Consider the following 20,189-nt stretch of genomic DNA (forward strand, 5'->3'; position numbering starts at 1 on the left):
AAAGTACGTAAGAAATGTTCTTTGGGAGAGATTTTTTTTTTATTTTTTTTTTTTTACCTAGGGTTTATGGCTGAAACAGGTGTATAATACACCTCCATGTATTCAAAATCATTTATGACAACTTAAAAATTGTCAATATATACAGAAAACTGAATTGGATTATTAAAAGTTTCTTTGTGTGGTGGCCTTTCTATGACCAAAATCTAGCAACCACCTAGTTACATTAGTGGTTCCTCTGGAAAAAATATATTGAATATTAAATACTTTTTAATTAAGCAAAGGATGGTTTAAAACCTCATACCACCAAAATATACCTAGATCTAAGTTATCCAAACAAGATATTTTGACATTTTCTGGGGAGGATATGGAGAATATGCATAGTTACTGTTTACTTCATTCATATTTTGTATAAAAGCCATCATATGCTATTATAACTTCCCTTTTGTTAAGTAAAAAAGAAAAGTCCTCTCTTTTTATTCATCTATACATGATCACAGGTGCAAGTTCCTACTTCCTTTTGAATTGATCTTCTCTATTACACAGAATATTTTCAAGGTTTGGAAGGACTCTTACTTATTTTAAAATTTTTGTTAGCGCCGCCACACTGATGACATTTGTGTTCTTGTTAAAGGGCAGGTTTTGCTATAAGTCTCAAATTAGTGAAGTTGCTCATCATTATGAACCACGTGAGTAAATATAAACTAACTCCCTCAGAGAATGTAAAATTCCACAGAAATGTTAAAAAATGGTCTGAATTTTATGTTAGCTTTTTTTTTTTTTTTTTTTTTTTTTTTTGGTATTGGGGATTGAACTCAGGGGCACTCAACCACTGGGCTATATTTCCAGCCCTATTTTGTATTTTTTTTTTTTAATTTAGAAACAGAGTCTCACTGACTTGTTTAGCACCTCATTGTTGCTGAGGCTGGCACTGAACTAGTGATCCTCCTGCCTCAGCCTTCTGAGCTGCTGGGATTACAGGTGTGTGCCACCATACCCAGCCTTATGTTAGCATTAAAGTGTAAAAATTGTTGATTATCTGGCTCTAGCTAAGATATATAGTTTAATGCCTAAAATTTGAATATGGAAATTCTCTAGAAGCTTCCTTTGTCACTTTTTGCTTTGGGTTAATTATTTGTTTCACTTCTGTTTTTCATCTTCTAAAAGAATTGAACTATGTTTAAAAAAAGATGCTGCTTCAAACTTTCCTTGATATCCTGAGATTTAAAAAATGGTAGCAAAATGTATTGAAACACTTAGGATTTATATCATCTTCTTTTGTTCATGAGTTTAAAGTGCTTGGCATCTTGCCTTAACAGTATCTCTGAGAGGAAGGAAGCAAGCAAGAATTATTTCCTTGAATTTACAGATGCCGAAGACATCAAGACTGAGCCCATAAGTGCTACATATTTCCTGTGTTACTGAATTATTTGCTTCAGTTATTTCATCTTCTTTCATCTGGTTTATGTATAAGACATGGAAACAAATCCCTGAATGTGTAGACATAAGCAAACTAATTAATACACATTGAAATATAATTGTTGAAGGAAGCAACCTGAAGAGTTTTGAGTTACTAGATCAGAGGCAATAAGTTTCATAGCAGACTTGGCATGGGGTGGTTCTAAAACTAGTTTACTATTATTAGTTTTTTCAAAGAGTGTTTCCTCTCTGAAATACTCAAGTTTGCTAATTACTAAAATGAAATAAACATGTCTTGGGATACATTCCAGGAAAATGTCACAGGATATGTGGACAGGAAATATCGGATGGATGTCATTGCAGGCTAGTAAAATGCAGTGTTATTAAAAACAAACAAACAAAAAAATCTCCCAAAACTCCATGTCAGTGATAACTTTAAGTTATCAATTGCATTCATCCAGAAAAAGTTGCTAGAGATCTTTACAAATTGTTTTCTGATGTCATGAGTCCTAAACAGGCTCACAGGGGAAAAAAAAAATGCCATCAAAGTTAATATTAGAAGACATAGAATGATACTTCTTGCCTTATAATCTAGATACAGAGAATGGTCAGAGAAATCACTGGGTGGGTCTGGGGTACACCCTAAAGAGATGAGCTTACATTGGAAAGAACAGGGTGAACAAAAGGAGATATGACAGAAATTCATTAATTAAGGAAACAATATAGGGGAACAATCAGACATTCTAACCACATTAAAAACGTTGACCTAGTATGCAGAAAGTAAAAGTTATTTTAAATACCCCTTCAATAGAAAAAATGAAAGGTATGTTAAAGAAAACAGAATAAAACCCATGTTACTCTTACTTGGATTTTGCACTAGCTCAGAAGTAGTTAATGCAAAATCAAAAGCAAGCTTAAACCCAGACAGAATTGTTGGGTTTAAGAACTGTTGACAGCAACTTCCATTTCTTTTCAGCAGATCAATTCAGTACAACCCAGCCCTATATAAGCATCTGTTATGTGCCAGACCCTCTTCCTGGTGCTAGGATACAACAGTAGAAAAAAGTCAATCCACGTCTCAGGAAAACAGTGAAACAACAACAATAATAATAAATCAAACTCATATTGTACCTGGGTGATGTTAAGCACCACGAAGAAAAACAGATAAGAGTGGGGGAGTGACAAGGTGGTTGTGTGTGTAGGCACACTTGTGGCGGGGAAGGGGTACTTTGAGTGGAGACCTGAAGGAAAGGAGTGAGCTTCCAGAACTTCCTCACCTCTTGCTATACCTGCCAGGCCTGTGTTTCAGGGAACCAGAAGAGGACAGCAGAGAGCTGGGGAGTAGGAGAGGAACTCCACACCTGTGCTACTTGCAGCTCTGGGAATCTGTTGGATTCCCACCTCTGTGGAGGGCATGGGGAACTGGACTGTGAAGGGCAGCTGCGTTGTCGGAGCCACCAAGAGAGTTGAGGCAAACTTGGGAGAAGAGGTATGGTTAGGGCACAGTTTGTCTATGCCTAGCAAAGAAAGACTTGCAGAAAATGAAGGTTAAGTCAGGAAATTGAAACAGGTAAGTTGGGGAAGCTGTCAGGAGATACAGATAAACCCAATCTGAATCATTCCTTTAGCCAAGGGCTTGATGAGACTCCATCTGTAGCTCATTAAGGTAGCTTCCAGAACAGCAGTTTGGGGGTGTTTGAGGATGATATGAATCACTGTGCTCCTTTCTACCATAGCAGAATTGGGTCTTTATTTTCTACATTTTTCCACATCCTTGAATCTGAAGGATTAAGAGCAAAAGGCGCTTGAATCAGTAGCAGTTTAATCATTGTGCTTAACTCTCTAGACTGCCTGACTCATTGGGCTGCCCCTCCCCCATTTCCTCCCTTGCTATCAGATTGTGTAGTTTTCTACCTTTATTTAAAAATTCAGAAGTGACCGTGAAGAAAGGGTTATTTTTCTTTGGACTGTATGTAACAAACTCTACCCTGGATTTTTGGCATTCATCCTTCCTTCCCACCCGGTTCCCTACCAAATGTGAAGAGAAAGCAATAAAACTATTATCTAGATCCCCAATTCTGAAAACAAATAAGACAACCAACAAATCCATTGTGCCCTTGTGAGATATGATTGTGGGGGTCGTGACTGCTTGTTTTTCACTTGCTCCATTATCAAACATTCCCACTATTTTGTCCCTTAGCTTCTTCTTTTAGTTGTATTATTTTTTAGTTCAGAACGTCTGTTTATATTTCACAAACCCTTTGCCATCAACGTGGTTCCTTTCCTCCTTCTTTGTCTTTGATGATGTGTTGCTGCCTTCTCTGACGCTTGGGTGACTGGAATCAGCATCCGCACAAGGCAGCTCTACCATAATCAGTTTGAGTTCAGTAAGGAAAGGGATCTTTACAGGCAACTTTGTTCCTTTTTTCTTAACAGGATTAAGAAGCTCAGCTCTTTAAATTCTTGCATATAACATTGACATTTCCAGGGTATGTTTGGACCAGGGAGTTCAAAGAGAAGAAGTAAAAAAGAAAAGCCAATATGACTTTGTTTCTTACCTTGCTGGAGGAGCTGTTTGTGCAAATCGCCTATAAGCTTATTGACCTGAATCTTTGACTCCTTGTTTTCTCTGGATTTGGCTGGAGTGGAGACACTGATGGAGTGCTGATAGGGCTGATTGAACAGCCCCCAGCTTTGCTTGGCACGAACCTGGCTTCCCTTCGCCGCCACCTCCCCCTCCCTCCAGATGACATTATTGTTCCTTGGCAAACCCTGTTTTCCTGGATCCAGTACTTCTTCACCTTTAAAAAACATATATACATTTTAAAATCATTACGTTTTTCTTACATAAGTTATCCAACCATACAAAATGGAAAAGTAGTTCTTTATAGGAGATAGAAAGAGAGGTTAAAATAGTGTCCTACTTGTATTTTCTCTCATGAGATGGAAAAATAATTCACTTATGACACTGTGCTTCCCTCTTTTGTAGCTATCTTAAAAATCTGCACAGCATCCTTTCTGTTTGGAATGGGACTGAATGTTTAAAACCTCCATTGTTAGAAAAATGAGAGAGCATTTGAACAAACTGCTCATATGGTAGAGTCAGCATTTTCTTAGTTTGATGGAAGCAGAGGGTGTGGGAATTTTGGTATGACTCAGCTTTTTATATGTAAGGATCAGATAAAACTTTGTCTACCAACCTCATCTCTGGTCCCATAAATATTATCATGAAAATTTCAACAAAATGAAAAATGATCTATTTTGCAGTACATAAATTAACTCATAGTATTATCAATTATGAGATGTATATGATAATATATACTTTTTTGCATAGGACAGAGCAAATTCATTGTTCTTTCTTTGATAAGACCATCAACAGATCTCACTTGTGCAATTTGCTAAAGGTCTCTTTTGAAACAATGAGAATTGGTGAAATATGTAATTGCCTAAATCTTTTATAGTTTATGAAATAATCTCATATTGTAATAAAGTATATTTTATAGTTTATCAAATAATCTCATATTGTAATAAAGTATATCTCATTTTGTCTGTCTACATATTGAGGGGACAAGGAGTTCTTTTCCTGTTTTCCTTTATTTTGTATCAGCATCATTGTTATAAATAATAAAAAGGAAAGTTAATATAAAACCTTCTTCTACCATTTAGAAAAATTGGTCTTTTAGTTTAACGTTTATGTTTTTTGCAAGCGCAAGAAATTTTTTTAAACTGTAAGGTTTAGTTAGGTTTATTGTTTTCCCTAATAATGTTGAAATTCAAAAGAAGAGTAAGAATTTATTTAATTTATATTGGCCAACTTATATTGTTATACTGTATGTATGAATGAATATGTAACAACAAATCCCATCATTATGTGCAACTATAATGCACCAATAAAAATGTGGAAAGATATATATAAAGTCAAATATTTGGATACTAAACAATATATGCATTATTAATTGACTTTTTCACTTTTAATCTAGACAGCAAATAAATAATCAATACATTTAGTCAAGTAATATAAAAGGACTACTAATTTAGAAGTCATTTTTAATATCTATATTTTCTTAGTGATGTTTTGGGTTGAATGAAGAGCCCTCATTTCTTAAATAGTAGATTTGATCAGGTTGTAATTATATAAACAGCTATTTTAAGTTTTAAGTGTTTATTTCAATTTTATTTTGCTTAAACTTTTATTTGAATCAATTTCATGCCTATCTATACTCATGTTTACCAGTCATTTATACCTACTAACTTTTAATTTACGTTTCTACTTCAAAGAAAATTAAATGTATGAATGGCATTAGGGATGCCTGGGCAACTAATTTATTTTAATCTTATGGAATTAGCATAGTTGACAACCCTGAATCTAACTGTTGATCACATTAGGATATGAGATAAAATGTTAACATTTTTGGGAAGCAACTCTTGAAGTTAACACTGTCTCTACTTTTTATTCTTAAACATCACAAATGATTAAAAACCTTTTCTCAGTTGTTCCACACTAACATCTTCTAAATTTAAATCAAATAAGATTTCCAAAGCTCTTAATCTTCTCATATAAAATTTACATTTTCTTGTTAGTATGTAAAATTCTCACAATGTTTTTATCATTGGAGAAGCAATAGGCAGCATTAAGCATATGCCTATCGTTACCTGATGGGATAATCTTTATCTCTGGTAGGCCTAAACATAGATATGTAAAGGGAACTGTAAAAAGCTATGGTATGATGAATTTAATTATAGTAATAAAGTCAGTCACTTTTTTGTTGTTCTTAAAAGGTCAAGTAAAAATAACTGAATGTGTTGCACCAATAAATAATGATTAAGAATGCAGATTGCTGTCTCAGCTTCTTTTTTTGTAGTTCAATGAGATTCCTGAGATTGGCACTGAGACTATGTACCAATTATAATAATTATAATAATGGTAATAATAACTTTCATTTTCTGCTTGCTCCTGAAAGTCAGGCATTTGCTGTACATGCACCATCTCTAATCATCTTACCGTCCTGTAGGGTTCATATTATTTTCACCTGTGACCTCCAGAGGTTCAGTACCTTGGTCAAAGTCATGAGACTATTGAAGATTAATACCATATTAAAATTTGAGTTATTTGTACTTAGTAAAAATAGAAAAATGATTATGTTTTCTGATGTCTGTTATACAATTCTTGTAGAAGGTGATGAACACATCTGAAGATGGCTGGACAGAAAAAGTGTAAAATTCACTTTTTAAAGGTATTTTTAAACTGGCATTATCTAATGAATATTTATTACACATGATCTGTCATTCAAGAATTGAGGATGCATACAAAACCAAAGAATAAAACAAAAAGGATAGACTAAATGAATTAGGAGTGTGCTTAAAATATGTCAAATATGTCGGTCTTTTGATACGTCTTTAAAGGCTTTCTACCAATATCAACCAGATTGCACTAAATAAAGTTGGCATTTTGATACAATGCAAAGGCTATATTCAAAGCTCTTTGGACTCATTATATTAAGTGGATAATTATGTTACCCTATTTGGGTGTCATACAATAAGCCACAATTTCTCACTGCCTGTTGCTTGTGATGTTGTTTTCAGATAATTCAAAAGAGAGGGAGACACACCAAAATGTGTGTACTTGGGCAGAAGCCAGTAATAAATGGCAGGAATGTTTATAAATCCATCAAAACCATTTAGATAAGCATTTCAGCCCTGTAGAAATGTTCCCGAAGTGAACTCTTTACAGCACTTTGACCTTAACACAAAATAAGACTAAATAAAAAGCGGAGAAAGGAAGGAAGGAAGAGGGGAAGAGGGCATTGTTTGCAGGGAAGGCTCTGGGCACTGTGAAAACTTTTCACTTTTCTGAAGGAAATGCAGTACAGCAGATGGTAAGAGTGGAAGTGAGATAAACATAGGAACTAGAAAAGTAAGCAATACATTCTAACAGGTTCTATATCAAAGATCTGGAGAAGTAGAAAGATTAGACAAGGAACTGTTTTGAAACTTGACAGTGTCTGTATCTTACCAAGTCTTATGCACATAGCAGAATGGAAAGTGGAATTGCACAGACAGTGGGCTGTGATTATATTTTTCTGTCAGTAAGAAAGGAAGGTCTCTTTAAGGAGTATTTTTAAAGACATAGATTCACCAAGTTGGAAATCTGTAGTACACATACATAAAACACTGCCCCTGTACCTATTCAATAGTGCCATCTGATGCTGTTTCTGTTGTTGCCATAGGATTAGCACAATTCAGTATATTTGGGGTCTTAGATAAATTTTTATTTTATTTTTTTTTTCAGAGCAGACTCCAGCCCAGGCTGCTTAACTAACACTGAGAACCTGTAACTTGTTTACATGATTGTGTGTGTTTAGAGACAGAAAGAAAACTACATAAAAGATGCTTCATTTCCTCCAGATAGAGTAGTGATCTAGTTAAGGAAGAAAACATCACCAGTGAGAATGTTTCTGAGGGGTGGAGATGATGTTAAGTTTTGGTTAAGGAAGCAGTGTGTTCATTCTTAAGCTTCCTGGCAGTAACGTGTATCATTGTAGAATCCAGTGTGTACCTGCCTCATTTCACCCTAGTGTGCTGTTCTAGTGGATGACTAGTAAAGGGCATACCAAAATACAGTAGTAACTCAGGAAGAAGAACTGATTCTACAAAAATATGGAAGATCCTTAAAAAAAAAAAGACCACAAAAAGCTTATATCCTAAGGCAAATCCAATTTAGAAAATTACGGTATGATTTTTCTACAATATTGGTAGTAGGAAGTTTATAAAGTGGCCCTAAAAAATTCCAGCTCATTAATGTAAAAGAATGCAATTATAAAATTATGTAATAATTTATAAGTATGCATAATATCTCATGCTTGTATTTATTGCCAAGTAAATATTGACTATCTTTCATTCTCTTTTTTAGTTTTTCTCATGTGTTTAATGTTTTTATATCAAATAATAGACCCAGGGAAGTTCAAAATAGTATTGAATAAATCTAAAACTTGAACAATTCAAATAAATTTTAGATATTGCTTCAGAATTCTGAGGCTGGTTTAACAATAATTTCTCAACAACTGAGCATTTGGGACGAACCATTTATTTAATCGGAAGGATAGTTCTGACCTTTACTATAGTTACTTCTCGGAGGCAGCTTTCCTATGAGGTTAATGAAGCTGGAGTTTCAGAGCACCTCACCTGTCTTTCCAAGGCCCCTGCACCTAATTTTGTAATTATAACTTTGTGCTCTTCTTAATGAGGACCTCCCAAGTTGTAAAATCTTCAGACCCTGCAAAGCTTGAATCAACCTTTAGTAAATTAGCAAATCTATTAAGTAAGACTGAATTCACAGGAGACAGCATTGATCAAGAATATTAAGTTTGGTTTCAGCTCCCTAATTTGTTGGCAAACCTTCAATTTGTAAACTATATTTTTATTTATATTACATATCTGTGTTCTGAATCTATTATTGCATACGATAAAATTACCTTTAGTCTAAAATTATCATGAATATTCATGACAAGCCTGATTTTCAAAGTGCTGAGTTAAAAATTGAAGCTGAGAAGGGAAGAATTCCCCCATGTTTATGAAAATCTGGAAGATGCTGTGGGTATTATGTTTTTCTGGTGTTATCATCAGCAGCCAACGACCTCTTGTTGGCATTAAGGGAGGAGATGCTTTGAGAAGATTTTGCACTCAAAAGAGCCTGAATGGGTCTAGTGATAACATAATTGGGACTATTCCCAGTGTTGGAAGATAGATGAGGATCTGAGTAAGGACGAGATTGACATGATCTAGAATATTTTTTCCCCACCCGATATGAAAACTCTTTTAGGTTCAACTGTAAAATTAGGTTCCTGGGAATAGCCAAAGAACTGTTGGGTTTGTATCCCATTGTCTAGAACTGTCTTATGGAGAGGTCCACGCTAAAAGGGTCCATGCTGGAAAATATGGCCTTTAGTATGAAGTGGCCACATGCCTAACTCTAAATTCTGTTACTACAGAGAGTTTTCAGCTTATGTAAAATGCATAGTTTTTATTTGTTTGCTTGATTATTGGAATAATGAATGACTCTTGAAGCACAGTGGCATTCAGCATTCCTGCTTTATCCAATCCAATAAATATTCATTGAACACCTGCTATATCAGACACTGTGAGACATGCTGTGGATCCAATGTGAAGTTCTTGGCTATCCTGGAATTTACACTATTATGGGAGGCAGTCTTACAGTTTGGATGTGAGGTGTCCCTCCCCCCAAAAAAACAAAACAAAACAAAACAAAAACACAAAACTTGTGTTTGACAATGCAGGAATATGCAGAGATAAATCAATTTGATTATGAGAGCTGTGACCTAATCAGTGGATTGACCCATTTGCTGGATTAATAATTTGAATGAATTATTGGGTGGAAACTATAGACAGGAGGGGCATGGCCGGAGGAAATAGGTCACTGGGCACATGCCCTTGGGGATTATGTATCTGGTCCAAGGCACCCCCTTTTCTCTGCTTCCCGACTGCCCTGAGCTGAACAATTTTCCCTTCCACCACAATGCTTTACCTCACCTCATGCACAAACCAGTGAAGTCAGCTGACCATGGCCTGAACCTCTGAAACCATGAGTCCAAAATAACCTTTTTCTTCTCCAAGTTGTTCTTGTCAGGTGTTTGGTCCCAGTGATGCAAAGCTGACTACCACACAGACATTAATAAAAATAATTGCACAAGTGGTAAATGATGGCTTGACTTCATAAGGAAGGTCAGAGAATGTGACACTTAGGTGGAATCAAATACTGACTAGCTTTTAGATATAAAGAAGTAACACTGTGCCAAGTTGAGGGACTCTGGAAAGAAGCTGTGAGTCAGAAGAATCAGAAAAGATAATAAAAACCATAAGACTAAGGATGGGAAATAATGAGAGGCAGCATCAGAAGGTAGAAGAAGTATCTTGAAAACTGAAACATTAAATGCACTGAACTTCCCATAGCCACAGTAGAGAGAAAACAACAGAAAAGTAAGATAATTTCAGTTGAACAGCAGGACAAAACAGAATTAATCAGGAAAATGATCTTCTCTATTTGTGAGTTCTGAGAGTATTTGGATTGATGTTACATAAAAAGACTTTAGATAGGGGTCCAAGTATTTGTTAATTGCTGTCCTGAACTTGTACTGTCCATTGGCAATGAAGAGTCCATTCGTGTGGCTTGAATAAAGTCCTATTTATAAACGAATGATGTTCTCTATAATAGTAAGTGATCAATTATGGATAGCATCCAGGAATCTACTGCAAGAGGTGAAGCCCCTATAGAATGGATCCTTTTATTAAAAAGCAAAGAATATAAGTGAGAGTATATGAAAATTGATATTCATCTATCATTACTTTCTCAAATTGGTTTGATTTTTCTGTATAGGTTAGGCTGTGTTGTTGGAAAGGGCAATTTGAGAGATAGTAAGATGTTCATGGTTTTCTGAAGTGAAGAACTGGTCTATGAGTAGGAAGTTACAGTACAGAACATACTTATGGACAGACCTTAGTGAGATTTTTTGGGGGGCGGGGGCAGGGAGAAAGGAAAGTATAATAAACAAAATTATCTAAATGTAAACTGTTAAATGTTTTGTTACAAACATCTGTTAAAGTAGATCATCTTTTCTGTCCTATTTTGCCTATATATTTGACTTTTTCAGGTGCTCTTTGGGAGAAATAATGAGGAATAAAAACTATATGATGGTGATTTGGCTTATTTTCTCTATTTGAAAATTTCCCTTATGCTGGAAATCCGCTGTGAACTTAAACTTTGAGAAAACCTCTTTCATATGCAGGACAATATTGATAGCAGGAATACATGTGCATTTCTGGAGAAAAAAAAATGACAAATCATTCTTCTTTTTTCCTAAATTATTAATACTTTGTGACTGTTATATTTGCCATGAACAATGAACAAATTATTTTTCAATAATTTTCCTTTACTATCTGTAATAAAATAACACAAATTATAGTAGTCATGCATTAACTGTAGAAATTCACTTTCTTCTTAAAATAACATACTTAGTTTTGTACTTTTATTACCAATTGTTTCTGGATTGATTCTTCATGTGGGATAGGAAAATTCATAATGAATATATGTAAATTTTATTCCTTTGATCTGTTTAATCTTCATATACTGGAGTCTGAAAAAGAATATCATCAAAATAATGACATAACTACAGAAAACTCAAGAAAAATTTAAAATGCATTTTTAAAAACAAAATTATATACTGAATCAAATTATCCAGAACATGGAAAAACTCTGGATTTATTATACATATATAGTACGTCAAAGGGGAGAACTGAGAAGACGTTGTGATAGGGATCCACACATGTAACAGACCTATTCATTTCAAATTTTCTTTTTGGTATGCTGTAAAGAGGTAATGCTTACATGCTTTTATTTTCATTTCTAGATGTAGTGTTAATAGAATATGGCATTTTTTTTCTTGGATAATCCGTAACTGAACAATTGGTTTAAGCCAGACATTACTGCAAGGCTGTTAGGCAAAGGAAACACAAACCAAATCTTAAACTTTAATGTCCTCGCCCTTCAACATGAGCTGTAGTTTTCTGTTTTTGACTGTTGCAGTCCTTTTACCAAAGCTATCTTGTCTGATGATAAAACCATAAGTGTATGAAGCTCACACATTTTTCATCTCTTTTATGACCTTATCTTTCATGAGCGGCTTCTGTGAAGGTATCCTAACTATAGGAAGCACCTGGAAAACATATGTGATATCTATTCTCTGATAAGCAGTTGTGAACAAGAAAGTAGATCTGTCACTTCTGAACTGTTCATTGTTAAAAAATACTTTGATGATTTAGCTGATTGCAAAATACATTATAGGGATGACTAACAGCTCCAGTAACACTCCTAGCCAAGAAAGTTCAATAGTTATATTGTACAAGAATTTCTATAAGAGGTTAATATTGATAGGAACTACATGGATTAAAAGAGCAGGGTTGAGAAAGGCTGTTTGCTTGCATGACTGCTTTCAAACACTGCTGCTGTTTTGTGCTGAAAAAGTGACTGTCTCAGAATGTGGCAAATCTTTAATTTCTATAGGAGTGTTTAACTTTCAGTGAAAAGGTGTTTGTTTGCATTTTTGAAATTATTTTTGCTTGGCAAGGAAAGCCACTGCTTTTACCACCTTACCAACAATACCTAATATGGTATTTAAAGATGCCGTTTCGTGTGTTTCAAAGATGATATTCTAGTGCATTTCCCAAAGCTATTTATGCTGTGCATTTTAATGCTCAATAACACCTTCAATTTCCTCCTATAGGGCTCTCATTGAGGAAAAATAGAAGGGCCTGCAAAATACGTATGATATCTTTCAAAAGAGCAACAAAGGAGTTTAATCTTGCAGTGGAAAACCATTAACTCCGTAGCCATAATTTTAGAAATATTATAGATTTTGTTACTGCTTGACATTTATTCTGTTTCAACATTATGAATTGGTCTCCAGATTTGTGGTTGTCATCCCATTAAATATGTTTGGCTTTGCTGAAAATACACTGAAATTTCTATGTAAAGGTGTGTGAATAAAGAATTTAGAAAGTAAATGAATGAATGTCAAATGCATTCCTGGTTCTTTCTGTTATTCTCTTCCAGGCATCCTTTTTGGTCTTCCTTTCTTCTTCCTACCAACTGAAGCAATATCTTAACAAATTATGCCTATTTTCTTGGCTATTAATTATTCATGCTATTTTTTCCTAAGCTACTCAATAATGCTGATTGCAAATATTGGAAATTAAAAATGGACAGAAGTGAAAGAAAATTATGGTCAAGTCAGTTCCATTCAAATCAGGAAGTAGCTGCAATTGGATTAATATCAAAATAAAATTCTATTTATAAAAAAGAAAATTTATATGAATTCTTTAAATAAAGAAGCACATCTGTTGTGAGGGGGAAAGACAGTGTTTCTTAAAAGTGCTTCAGAGATTTCTTATTTGATTAAATTATTTTTAATCATTTTCATTTTTCATTAGTAAAATGATTAAAAATGAATTGGCTAAAAACATTACCATAAAAATGAGAACTAGTTTCCTGAGATAAAGTTAGAAGATGAAGGGTACAAAAGTTGAAAAATGTGACATATTCTAGTTATTAAATAGAAATAATGTACTCAAAGCAATTAATTAGCAAATGTAATGATATTGCAGTTGGCTATGGTAGAAAGAATGAAACCCAAATCTAATTTTCCAACTGGTCAGTGAGTAATAGTTATTGATTAAACATCTATGTGTAGTTGATTTTACTAAGTGCCAAGTAAAATAGGAAATCTTTAGAAAATAATTCTTACAAAGATTAAATCCATAAATCCTTTCATGTTAATATGTAAAATAAAGAAACAGGGTTTATATGTGAGGAGGAAAAAGCAGCTCTCAGATCCCATCCTGCTGTCTTTGTTTTTTGCTATTGTGACTGTTGACTGTGATATTCTCATAGGTTAGGAGTGTATCTTTCCAAGTAGGACTAATGTGGAATCTGATTCCGGGCATCTTTCCACATCTCAGTCCCTTGATTTATTTTTCTAAGGTATAAGGATGCGAATACACTGCAGAGTCATTGATGTGATGTTCACAAATCATTTAGTAGTGTCCCTAGTGATGAGTGAGATGTGATAGCCTATTTAGGTTTAGTGTAGACTGTGACCGAGACGACATGCTCTAGGCTTTGTTCATCCTAATGACTTCAGTATTTGGCTCCTAACCAATATTGAAATGAGCACATATAATTCTGATCATGTTTTCTATGTCCACTTGGACATCTTATAGGACATGGTTATGTCATATGTTTTTCTTTCTTTGTATTCATTTTTTAAGAAAACATGGTTAAATAATTAGAAGACTTTAAACTGCTGGGTGTGGTGGCACATGCCTCTAAACCCAGCAACTCCAGAGGCTGAGGCAGGAGGACCATCAGTTCAAAGCAACCTCACCAACCTTGTGAGTCCCTAAGGAACTTAGTGAGACCCTGTCCCACAATAAAAAATTAAAAGACCTGGGCATATAACTCAGTGGTAACCCCCCCCCCCCAAGTTAAATCCTTGCTACCAAAAAAAGACTATTATTCTCTCAGAATTTACTTTTATTAATGTGATATATATTGTTCACTTACTTGATTTCATAAATAGCTTAAGATAGTGCCGCAGTCTGGCTGGGCACAAATGTATCTAGTTTATGCTAATTAGATAAGCTGTGTGGAATGTATAAATACTGCTCCTGTCCTGCAATAAACGGCTCCCACTCCTGCTGTATCAACGTACACAAGTTATTCGTTTCCCCCCCCCCCCCCCCCCTTATTTTGCTGCAGCCGGACTGCGGCAGAAGAAACTTACTTTATTTTTAGAACCACACACGCCAAACAAAACAGCCTCTCAGGAAAAACCCTCAGAGCCTCAACTGCCACCACCGGCTTTCCACAAGCCTCTCTCTCCCCCACAAGCTTCTCTCCACCTCCCACAATCCTCCTGCTCTTGAGGCCGATTGGCTGGGTCACGTGGGCGGAGCCAAAAAAGTCCCCCAATGAGCAGCTCCGTGGTCTGAAAGGGCAGGGAAACAGCCCAATGAGCATCACCGCAGAGGAGCCAATCAGCTAGATGTTGCTGGGGCCGCTGTGAGCCAATCATCAGCTGGCAGCTGGAAGTTTGCTGGGGCCCCTTCGGCTGTGGCTCTCAACAAGATAGATGCAAACGGAATTTCTTTTGAGCTACTGGTTGCATTTAATTATCTGTTTGTACAGTGCTTCTTTAAATGTCTGTGATATTTATTTTCAGTAGTTCTAATTATATGTATAGTGTAATGAAATAAATTAGAACAAATCATTCAATGGATTTGGATTATCAATACTGAGTATTGCTCCAGATATTGATGAAGGTTAAGTCTAAGCTTGACAGTTCTGATTTTGCAATTAAATGACATTAAATGAAAGTGTTACATTATTTGAAATCACTAGTTCAATCAAGCCTTCGGTAGATCGAATTATAATATTTTCATTTTGAATGAGTTACTTAATTTCTTAGAATCAAATATCTGCTAAGATTTGTGTCCATCCTGCCATTTGTTTTCCTGGTAGATAAAGGATAAGAATCATGGGTAAATTTGGCCTTTGTGGAAAGAAGAACTTCTGGATCTTGAAACATAGGGATTTAAACACCAGGAGGGACTTTAGAGATCATCTAACACAGATTCTCTGAAGTTTCAGATATTTTACTGGTTTCTTTCTTCATGGAGCTTTCATAGCATAAAACCTGGGTTAGATCTCATGTCTTTGTGCTCTTCTCACATCATGAACTACTCCGATTGAAGCACTTATCATTCCAGGTGACAAGTTCCTAGCCACTGAGTGTCTCACACTGGTCTATAAGTTATATGGGAGAAGGTGCCATCTTTATTTGCATTCTCATTGTCCAACACAGGTCCTAAGAATCAGAAAGTAGTTTTTGAGTAAGTTAGGAAAGAACAATTTTATCTCACCTTTGTTTAGAACAATTGTTAATTTATTGATTCAATTGAATCCTTTCTTTTAACTTATTTTGTGATTACCATGCTTATTTCGTAATATGTTTGTGAAAAATGCACCATTTCAAATTATTTTTCTCATATTATTATTTTTTCTTCTAAACATGTAATTTGCCTAGTAAGCTTTCAGAGCAGACTTAACCATAGTCTCAACAAAAAATTGGGGAGCGTTCTGAGACAAGAATCAGAATTATTTTGGAATGAGTATGGGAGATAAAAAAGATCAGAGGTCTGACAAGATGTGTTCTTACAAACTCAGTAAATATGCATTGACCTTTGTATTTGCACCCCCCACTGAAAAATCTTTTCTCATTGCCATCGATATGAGGTTAGAATTCCAAAGTTAACTATATAGTTTCTTCAGGGTCGGTCTTGTTTTATGCTTCTGGTTTCTAACATCCTACATATGTGTCCTCTCTTAGAATTATTTAAGAACTACCTTAATTGTATGTTTTTATTGGTGGTTACTGCTTTCTTACATATTTCTTATCTCCTTGACTAGATTACATAATCCATACCAGAAAATACTGTTTTTTAAATCTTTATATTTCTTATTTTGTTAATGGTTAGTTGAATTTTGCATGGTGCTGAAATTCCAGCAATTAAAATATAATAGTAAGATGCAGAAATATATACTCCTTTGTGTGAACAGAAAGATGATACAGTTAGTATCTGAATATAAAACTTAACTTCTCTAAGTGGTTTTCCTCAGAATTTTATACTTTGTCCTCTGGATCTTTGGATATATGATCTGGAACAGCATGACCTCATGTTTGCTTCTTAATGGTTTGCTCTGGGATTATTATTCTAGTGTTTATGATACTCATCAACTAGAGAAATGAAAGGATGTTTTGTAAAGATTGCTAGGAGACTCAAAGATTGAAGGAGACTCAAATTTAACTTTTAACTTTATACAAACTGCTGGTTTTGGTAGCCTCTGTGATGCCTCCATATGCTTGCCTCTAACCCTCCTGTCATGCTTGTTGGTGAAAGAATAAAACATAAAGCTACTTTAATCTGCTATTACTGTGAAGGATGGGAGTCACTTACTGCTAAAGCCAAAGAAGATTTGGGCAAGATGCCTCATACAGAAACTAATTATATTGGTCAGCTTTCTGTTATTATAACAAAATACCTGATATAATCAACTTAAAAAAGAGGAAAAGTTTATATTGAGCCTGGAGTTCTAATATCCCCTTCAAGTGCATGCTCCCAATGACTGGAATACCTCCCATTGAACCCTGCCTCTTGTAGGTTCTGCCTCTGCCCCGTAGTGCCATCTTCTCCCAGTAGCCTTTAACGTGTGCACTTTGGGGAAACACTTATTCAATTTATCCAAACCATAGCACTAATATGGTAGCTCTGTAAGCATGGATAAGTCAGTGACATCTGTACATGAATTTCCTAAACAGTAAATGAATCTGTGTTAGATGATCTCTAAAGTCCCTGCTGGTGTTTAAATCCCTATGTTTCAAGATCCAGAAGAAATGAGAAATTTGATTAAAAGAAGTAGATGATTATTTAGAAACCATAGGTTTCCCTCTCTTCCACTGGTAGGAGGAACAATTCCCTTTGTGCATTCCCCTACATAGTACCTAGAGTGAGCCCCACCCAGTCTGTAGGAATGCTAACAAACAGATGCTCACCTAAGTGGGAGATTTGAATTCTACTCCGTGTGGAAAATAATATGTGTAGAAACGCCAGTGCTCTCCAGATTGGGTCAGGTATCCTTGGTGATTGAGGTCATCCACTGGTATTTTACTAAATTTTATTGAATCAATGATGAGAAAGTTTTCAATTTTTTAACATTCTTTTCATATGAATGAGAAAATGCTCAAATTCTTATTACTATAACTTAAATACTCTCGTAGTACTTACTCCCTTCTCTTTTCTTCCCAAAACAAAGCCATAAGACCAGAGACTCTGAGTCTAATTAGACATGATAACTAGAATCTGGAAGTATTATATGTATTTTTGTTCAAGTATTTTTATGTGTGCCTCTATTGTTTGCATGTGATACTGATTTTCTACTTGCCCCAGGCATGCATTTGTTTTGAAAAATATTTGTTTTTTAAATAAATTTTTATTTTTACTCAGATTTTTAAAATAAGTTATAGAAAGTGAGTCAATGTAAAGAAAATATTGAACGAAGTATTACAAAAGTGGTGACTGGCCCCAAATCATGAAAAGTGTGAGATGCTTGGGATTAAATGGAGTGTAACAGTAAAGGACCCATCAAGAAACTGATGGAATGATTAATAGGTTTAACTAAAAGGAGTTTAGTCAAGGGACAGTGTACAGGTGTGGGTGAGGTTGAGGGAACCGACAAGGAATGAGAAGCATCAAGGGAAGGCTCCCAGCAGTGGAAGCTGTTGGCACTCTGGTCCCAAGAGGTATGTGATACAGGAGCACGGGAGAAGCAGGAGGGGGGCCTCCAAACAGGAGCACTTAACCCTGCAGTGCAGCCAGTACTAGCATCTGGAGACTATCAAGGATTAAGGGATTGTCAGGGGACAAACACCTGCCTTTTCTCTCCTCCTGAACTCTTCTTCTGATCTGCTGTCAATGCCTCCATTGTGTGACCTCAAGTAGAAATCAGAAGACAAGGGACCCCAGTGATGGAGTCTTAAGAGGTCAGATTCTCCAAGGTGCAGAGCAGAGAAGAGGAGGAGAAAAGGCCACAGGGTCTGGCAGGAAGGGACACATGGAAAAGATCTAGCTCATGAGAAATGTTAGATTCTTCACCCAGATAACATGATTGTTATTCAATTTTTCCAAATTGCCAAATTGCTGATTACATAGCATTAGTTTCAGCATTTACATACATGAAGGGATGATATTCAAAGTGTTAACAGCTAGAACAGCCTGGAATCTTACCAGTAAAATCAGATGCCTTGATCTGCTTGCTGACCAAACTTTATCTCTTAGTATCTAGACTGGAGGAGGTGGAGGAACGCCCACTAGAGAGAGGCCAAGCATGCAGAGTCAGGCTGAGGGGCAGTTGATTAGTTTAGGTCTATCAGAAGTTCATTATATTAAAGGCCGCAGAGACTACTCCGATGTGGCTGAGGACCAACCCTGTCCATGTCTGAAAAGTGAGACTACAACTTGCCCTCTGATCTCCAGAAGATGACTGGTTGACATGTGGTTATGTTCTTCCATATGACCTGCACAAGCAGCAGATTGGAGCACATCTTGTATTGCTGAGCCTTTGCATCTTCATTGTGCTTCTTTGACCTTGCCTCTCATTTGTTAACTTACTCTTCTGAATGGGTTCTATATTTCAACAGGAAGCTGTATTTTTTCTGAATTTATCCTCTTGTGCCTACTACATTTTCTTAAACATGATAGATGCTCAATATATATTTTCTGGAGACAATTTCATTGGTATTCATTGTGATCATACTGAAAGGAGAGATAACTTCCAAAGAACTTTCAATTCTAGACATGGTTTGGTGTGGTTTCACTGTAAGTTTTATTCTTTATTACCTGCTGCTCCTCTGTTTACAAAAAAAAAATGGGTTAAATAGAGCTGTGATTAGGATTCTTCATTCTTTCTCCTTATCTTTGATTCCAAGTTTTAAAGTAATTCATTTTATGAAGTTACATATAGAAATGAATGTAAAATATATGGAGTTTAAGTTCAGAACTCTTATTAACATATTAATGTCATATGTAATAATAATGGTTGTCTAAAAATTTTGTATTTTCTAGGTTACTTTGAAAATGTAAAAAATTCAACATATTGTTAAGTAAATATGTAAACATTCAAAAACAATTAGAGATTCAGGTAAATATGTGGAAAATGGTTATTGAAATCTTCAGAAAAAGATGGATAGGCAAGTCATTTAATTTTAAATTGTTTGCATGATTAGATTCAAGATTCAAGGTATAGTTGTCATGACCTTAATATCCTTCTCATTTCCATCTTCACATTTTTTTGTTATTGTGTTTTCTGAAATCTATGCCAGTTAAACTTAGGTATTATTTAAATTTTATATGTGTGCCCCATGCTAATGTTTATTTTCTTTTAAAGCAGCATATGCCTTGTTACATTTTCACTTAAGATGAAGGTATCATAAATTAAACTTATGACTTTTAAAATATGGTTGCTTTGCTAATGTTTTGTCCTTCACTAGAAATCTGTTCTTGCTCGAAGCCTTTTTTTTTCTTTATATGTGAAAATGATGGCATAAAATTGTGAAAACCAGCTGCATTTATCCAAAGCATGAGTATAG

General features: G+C 35.2%; 1 protein-coding gene across 2 annotated transcripts in view; it reads left to right on the top strand.

Annotated features, from left to right (window-relative positions):
• Positions 1 to 20,189, top strand: part of Zfpm2 (zinc finger protein, FOG family member 2) — a 433,039-nt gene that overhangs the window by 92,719 nt on the left and 320,131 nt on the right. The window lies entirely within an intron of this gene.

This window comes from Marmota marmota, unplaced genomic scaffold (genome assembly GCF_001458135.2).
Source record: "Marmota marmota marmota unplaced genomic scaffold, marMar, whole genome shotgun sequence".
Taxonomy (NCBI): Eukaryota; Metazoa; Chordata; class Mammalia; order Rodentia; family Sciuridae; genus Marmota; species Marmota marmota.